This window comes from Berghia stephanieae, chromosome 4 (genome assembly GCF_034508935.2).
Source record: "Berghia stephanieae isolate SIO BIC M18660-M18661 chromosome 4, UCSD_Bste_1.3, whole genome shotgun sequence".
Classification (NCBI taxonomy): Eukaryota; Metazoa; Mollusca; class Gastropoda; order Nudibranchia; family Aeolidiidae; genus Berghia; species Berghia stephanieae.
The window spans coordinates 17726520-17732742 of record NC_088363.1 but is presented as its reverse complement, the minus strand read 5'-3'; the positions used below and the strand labels follow the sequence as shown (position 1 = coordinate 17732742).

Below are 6223 nucleotides of genomic sequence, written 5' to 3'. Positions count from 1 at the left end.
ATGGCTATTCAAGCGTGGTAAAATTGCATTACATAAGTCAGTTACACGATCAATCATTCAAACAAACACTCCCTCCCTCTCTCTCTCTCTCTCTCTCTCTCTCTCTCTCTCTCTCTCTCACACACACACACACACACGCGCGCGCACACACACACACACACACACACACACACCTACACACAAACATCGGCACACGATAGACACACACCCACAAAAGTAGTATTTTTAAAAAAAGACATATATAAGTTGTCCTGTAATGTGGTTCCACGTGGCCGGTTGGGAGAAGGATTGAAGCATTTTGAGCGCGTAAAGGATGGCTAATAATGGAGAGAAAAAAAATTATATGTAATGTTCGTATTAAAATAATCTTTTTAGTTTAATACATTTTGTTGACATTGTACATTTATTACAATAGAATACCCGTAGATTAATATCTAGGCGACGATGATGATGATAATGATGATTATATATATATATATATATATATATATATATATATATATATATATATATATATATATATATATATATATAAAACGCAGACAGTGCTTATTTCTCCGTGCCCAAATAAAAGCGAAAAATATGTTGAAAATGAAATTGGGTTCAAATTTTATTCAACACTAGAATAATACATTGTGAGTTGATCATCACGATCATTGAACGGACTGCTATGTTTGTATGATTAATATCGACGTGTCCTTATTTGAAGGTCTGATAACCCAATTCATTATAGGCTCATTATTATCGTAATGGAAATCTCAAATAATGAAGCGAAATGTTGTCCATTACAAAAATTTAACTAGGCCCATAATTGCGTTCGGATGTCAGACCTGAAAATGTGTACACATCGATTAATATATATGAATTCATTTGTATTATCAATGATATTTTTCCGACGTTTACACATATGTATGTCTGAGTTCCGAACGCAATTATGGGCCTAGTTTAACATTGTTGTAATGGACAATATTTTGTGTCGTTTTGTTATGTTTCCATTACAACAATGAGCCCATAATAAATTGAGTTATCAGACCTGCCAAAAAGCGCACGTCGTATTTTTCTAATAAACAAACAAGAAAAATATAAATAGATAAATAAAATAATATATAAATGAATAACTAGATACCTAAATAAATATATAAATAAATAAATAGATGGATAAATAAATAAATAAATAAATAGGTAAGTAAGTTAGTAAATTAATAAATAAATAAATAAATAAATAAATAAATAAATAAATAAATTACATAAATAAAATCGTGTAGACTGTGAACGACATGCAAATAATTACACGTCAACCGATTGCAAAAACAACACGAAACAACATTTAAAAAATAGGTTGTTTTTTGTGTTTTTTTTTTTACTATTCTAAGATTTCTGTTCAATTTTAATCATTTCAAAGCACTGAAAGTAAGGCTTTATTGCAATGAGTCCTATACGGCCGGAGTTTATTTATGTTTATGCAGCCTCAAAACGACAGTAACAATTGCTTGCTTACTTTAACCCTCTCCTTACCACCTACAGCAAAATCGTCACATTTGTTACGACACAATATACATTTTTTCTTATTCGGATTTTTTTAGTACATCACAATGATCTTTGTTTAATTAATAAGAACATAAAGTTGTTTTGTAGAGAGATTGCTTGAGTTTTAAAAAATCAATTTTTCCTCAGGGTAAGCCAACCATTTTGGGAAAATGCTGAAAAATGGTCGGTAAGGAGAGAGTTAAACAAACAAAAAAATTAATGAGAAAAGGTTCAGCTCACTACAAATGTTTAGATAAACGTCTATAGATTGATGCCATGAAACAACTCCAAGACAAATAAAATTCAAAGTCAAAGATCTGAAGAAAAAAAATGTTTTGACGACAATAAATAACATTTTCCCAATTCCCGATTTAAAGTTAGATCTATGTTCATATTGGTGTGGTTTACACTGGAACGGAAGAACACTACATGAGATATAAATCGCGTTTAATAGTTTTCTTTCCTTTTTTTTTTTAAAGACACGTAAAATATCTACCGTCAACATCAATCTAAGGAATTATTCTTCTGTGACAAAACGTTAACCATCATCAAAATGAAGATTATTATTCATCCTTTCCGTATAAGTAATACTTGCAGCGGTGGCCTTGGAACTAGTATATCATTAGAAATAGAGGAGAAAACAGAAGTTAAATGAATTTGCTTATGAACAAGACCAACCAAGAAGACGAGGCAAGGTAGGCTTTATTAATGTTATATTATACGCATTGTTCGTTATCATCATAGATTTCGGAAGGCCTCCCGTCTTCCTTGAATGAAAATGAGAATCGAACCTAAGACCGGTTTTGTTTGGTTTTCCTTTATGCTTTATGTATGTGAGGGGTTGGGGGTTGGGGTGACCTTCCTAAAGCTCCTCGTGCTAAGAGAAACAACCCAAACATTCCCTCAACTAATCCTAAGAAAAGACTAAAACCTAGTACTAGTACCTTTAACTAACCCTAATATAAAAAAAAAACAAACACCCTAGAACCTTTACTAAAACCTATAACTATAACTAATTATAATAGAAAAGAATAATTCCTCCAATCTCGCGCCAACCCATATAGAAAAACAAAAACAAAACTAGGACTGCTTTGCACTACCTTTTAATCCTTAAAAAAACAACAACAACAAAAAACAAACAACAAAATAAATAAATAAATAAAACAAATAAACAAACAAAATGGAGGCGGATAACCAAAACAATGGTCATATTAGGAAATTTTAAACTTTCCCTAATCTATCGAGGTTTGTTCTAAAATTTTAAAAATGCTACTATACATTGACAAATTAAAAAAAAAATAAATGCCTGACAAAAGACCCACGGTGAAAATACAAATTGAAAGAGAATTGAGACCGAGGATCTTTCGGAAGGCCTCCCGGTGGTTGGGGGTGGTATGTGGACTTTCCTTTAACATTACGAACCAGGCTACCCGGATGATACCTCAGAATTGCTAAATTTCGATTCTCATCTGGAAAATATTGAAATCTTGAAATACTTTACTCTCTCTCTCTCTCTCTCTCTCTCTCTCTCTCTCTCTCTCTCTCTCTCTCTCTCTCTCTCTCTCTCTCTCTCTCTCTCTCTCTCCCCTCCCCTTGGTCAGCTCTACCCGGTTTCGAGTCGTTAACTTCTTTGCTGATTTTTTTGTTGTTGCAATAATGACTATTATGTGTGGTTTATTGTAGATGCTTTTTGCCCAGGAAATGAAAGCCGTCTATTGCTTTATTTAGGCCTTACTAATCCTATTCTTTTTATCATGTTATGTATGTTCTGTAGCGATTCGTGACTGCCCAGCCATGTGATGTTCTAATCCTTACATTTCCTTGTCAAAAGGAGTAGATGAAATAGGGACTTTTAACGATGATAACAGGCAATGGAAATAGAGCAAATCCAGGAGAAAATAATGAAAATAAAAGATTCCAACTACCCTAGTCGAGAAAGAAGAGATCTTGGATCCACGACCTTAATATCAACTGCCTAAAAATAAATACGCACTTTTAAAGTTAGCTGAGAGGATTTTCCTCTCACGCATTGTTGACATTAAGGTCGTGGATCCAATGATCTATTCTTTCTCGACTCGGTTGAATGGTTTCGGCTCCCATTTTCTGTGGTTTTGACTATTTTAGTTCTTCTCCCAACACTTCTCTACGTCTTTTATTTCCGATTCTTCTCTTCTTCTTTTTGTTCTGCAGTTAAAAAAAAACTCAACTTAACTATACTTGTATTCGTTCCAAATATAAGTCAAAGACAATAATGACGGTATATATACATATATATATATATATATATATATATATATATATATATATATATATATATATATATATATATATATATTTGATTTGGGCAATGAATTGTTTTGATTTCATCACAGTAATTGTAAATAAATAATCTAAATTTAGCATTTTTTTGGCACAAAACTTTTTACTCATCGGCATTGACACATTTTGGTTTTAAATTTCAACATGTCGGAGTTTTTCTTCCTCTTCTTCTTCTTCTTCTTCTTCTTCTTCTTCTTCTTCTTCTTCTTCTTCTTCTTCTTCTTCTTCTTCTCCTTCTTCTTCTTCCTCCTCCTCCCCTTCCTCCTTCTTCTCCTTCTTCTTCTTCTTCTTCTTTTTCTTCTTCTTCTTCTTCTTCTTCTTCTTCTTCTTCTTCTTCTTCTTCTTCTTCTTCTTCTTCTTCTTCTTCTTCTTCTTCTTCTTCTTCTCCTTCTTCATTATTTAAAAAAAACTGGCACCAAAAATGTTTTCTGAAAGGTATTTTTCTCACGTTGCTCCTCTCTTCCAATTTCTTTAAGAGAATTTCCAACAGAAGCAACCTTAAAGATAAATATCACAACCTTTTTATTGGAAAATATTTGATAGGCTATAACCGGTTTCCGTTTACTGTTCGTGGTATGAACTTTTTCTTTGGTATGCACCTGGTACAGGAGAATTTTAATTGTATTGAAAAGCCGCTTAGAGCTATTTGCATAATAGAATAGGTGGGGTATAAATGATATACATACTTCTTCTTCTTTTTATTTGTCATAAACATTAATAAAAGGGGGGCATTATGGTCTTTGCGTTCGTACTAAATTGGTACCAAATACAATTCCCCACCAAACTAGACAATTCACCTTTCGCCTATTCCTAGCTCAATTGGCACCAGTGCACTCCGATCAACGCCTGTTTATCCCGGTCTTCCTTTTGAATTGACCCTTAAACAATCTCTATTGATTTTGTTATTGTCATTTATATATTTTTAAAAAGGCACATTCGTATATATTTACTTAACATTTCTCTGCATTAAATCTATTCAAGGCAAACCTATTCAATATCATTATTTGTGCAATTGTTAGGTAGTTCTTCGGTTTGAGGTGGGAGGAGTAGCGATGTCTTACCCGAAAGTTTTTTTCTCTCCATTTGATTCAATACAACTGGAACATATATCTGTTGAGATATCCTTAGTTTTACTATGTACTACGTCCGTCAATCAAAATAATGTAATGGATTACTGTTTACAAAGTGAATAACAATATATCATTCTTACACTCTTGCTTCTTGGAACTCCGGACATGCTCCCAACCGCTGCACGAGCCTGCAAATTTTTTTATTTTACCCCTCAGCTGATTCCGATTTCTTTTTCTCTGAATAAAAGACATTTACAAAAATGGTTAAACGATACTTCTTTTTTTTTTTTTTTTATAAATCTACCTTTAGTGAATCAATTACACAATTCTTGAAGTTACAGCTTCGCTTAGCGAAGATAGTAATAACTATTGGGATGAGGGATTCTTTCCCCTGGAAGTTATGTTGAAATTTAACTCTTTCATTACCGCCATTTTTAGGATTTTCCCTAAAACTTCACACCTACCCATTGTAGTTCAGCGAAGTGAGCTCTCTACAACATAGTGTCAGATTTTTTAAAAGCTAGATAGATATAATAAACAAAAATCTTAAATTTTTTTGATGTACAAATGAAGTCAGAATAAGAAAATTGTAACAAATGATACGGTTTTCCTATGGTTGGTAAGAAGAGGAGTAAACATGGAAAATGGAAAACTTGTGAAAAACGCTGTTAGCAAGTATAGAGGATATTGCACTATATAAAAGCTCAAGTTTAATTTCTACAACAAAATGTTTGTGTCGGTGGCATAGACCTCCTATGTATAATCATCACAAGTTCTGCACACCAAAACAATCGTAACCAAAATTTGATACGATGTGCAACCTTCAATCTTAATTATTATTGTCTGTTAGAGAATAGTTAGTGAAAACGTATCAGTTGAAAGAGCACTCGCTTCACATCCAAAGAGACCGAGATCTTTGGTGAAGTCGGGATTCTGATCTGACCTCCCTGTCCATACAACAGTGGTTGGCTGTGTAGCTGGGTTTGTTAAATCTGGCGGAAAGTACTTTGCGATAGATTAAAGAGTCATACCTGAAGGGTAGTAAACGATCGCTATTGTCCGTTTCACGCGGCTGAAACCGGGATAAACTTCAGCTCCATGAGACAAATTGCTCTGAAGGACTACTTATAACTTCTTTGGCGGGTTGAAAATTATGATAAGGAGACGAGTGAGTCAATTTCATTCGCTCAATACGATCTCGGAAAAAAAATAAGAGAGACCCGATTGACATGCACATCTGCGTCAAATTATTTTCATCGTGATAAAATAAAATAAGATGTTTATTTTAAATTTTCGATAAACAAATC

The 6223-nt window shown here is 33.2% G+C and overlaps 1 protein-coding gene across 1 annotated transcript in view; it reads left to right on the top strand.

The window, feature by feature from the left end:
- The first annotated feature begins 1938 nt into the window (after positions 1-1938).
- Positions 1939-6223, top strand: part of LOC144970137 (sodium- and chloride-dependent GABA transporter 2-like) — an 84226-nt gene continuing 79941 nt past the window's right edge. The window contains exon 1 of the mRNA XM_078909393.1: positions 1939-2222. The gene's annotated coding sequence lies outside the window, so the exon portion shown is untranslated. The remainder of the gene's footprint in view (positions 2223-6223) is intronic.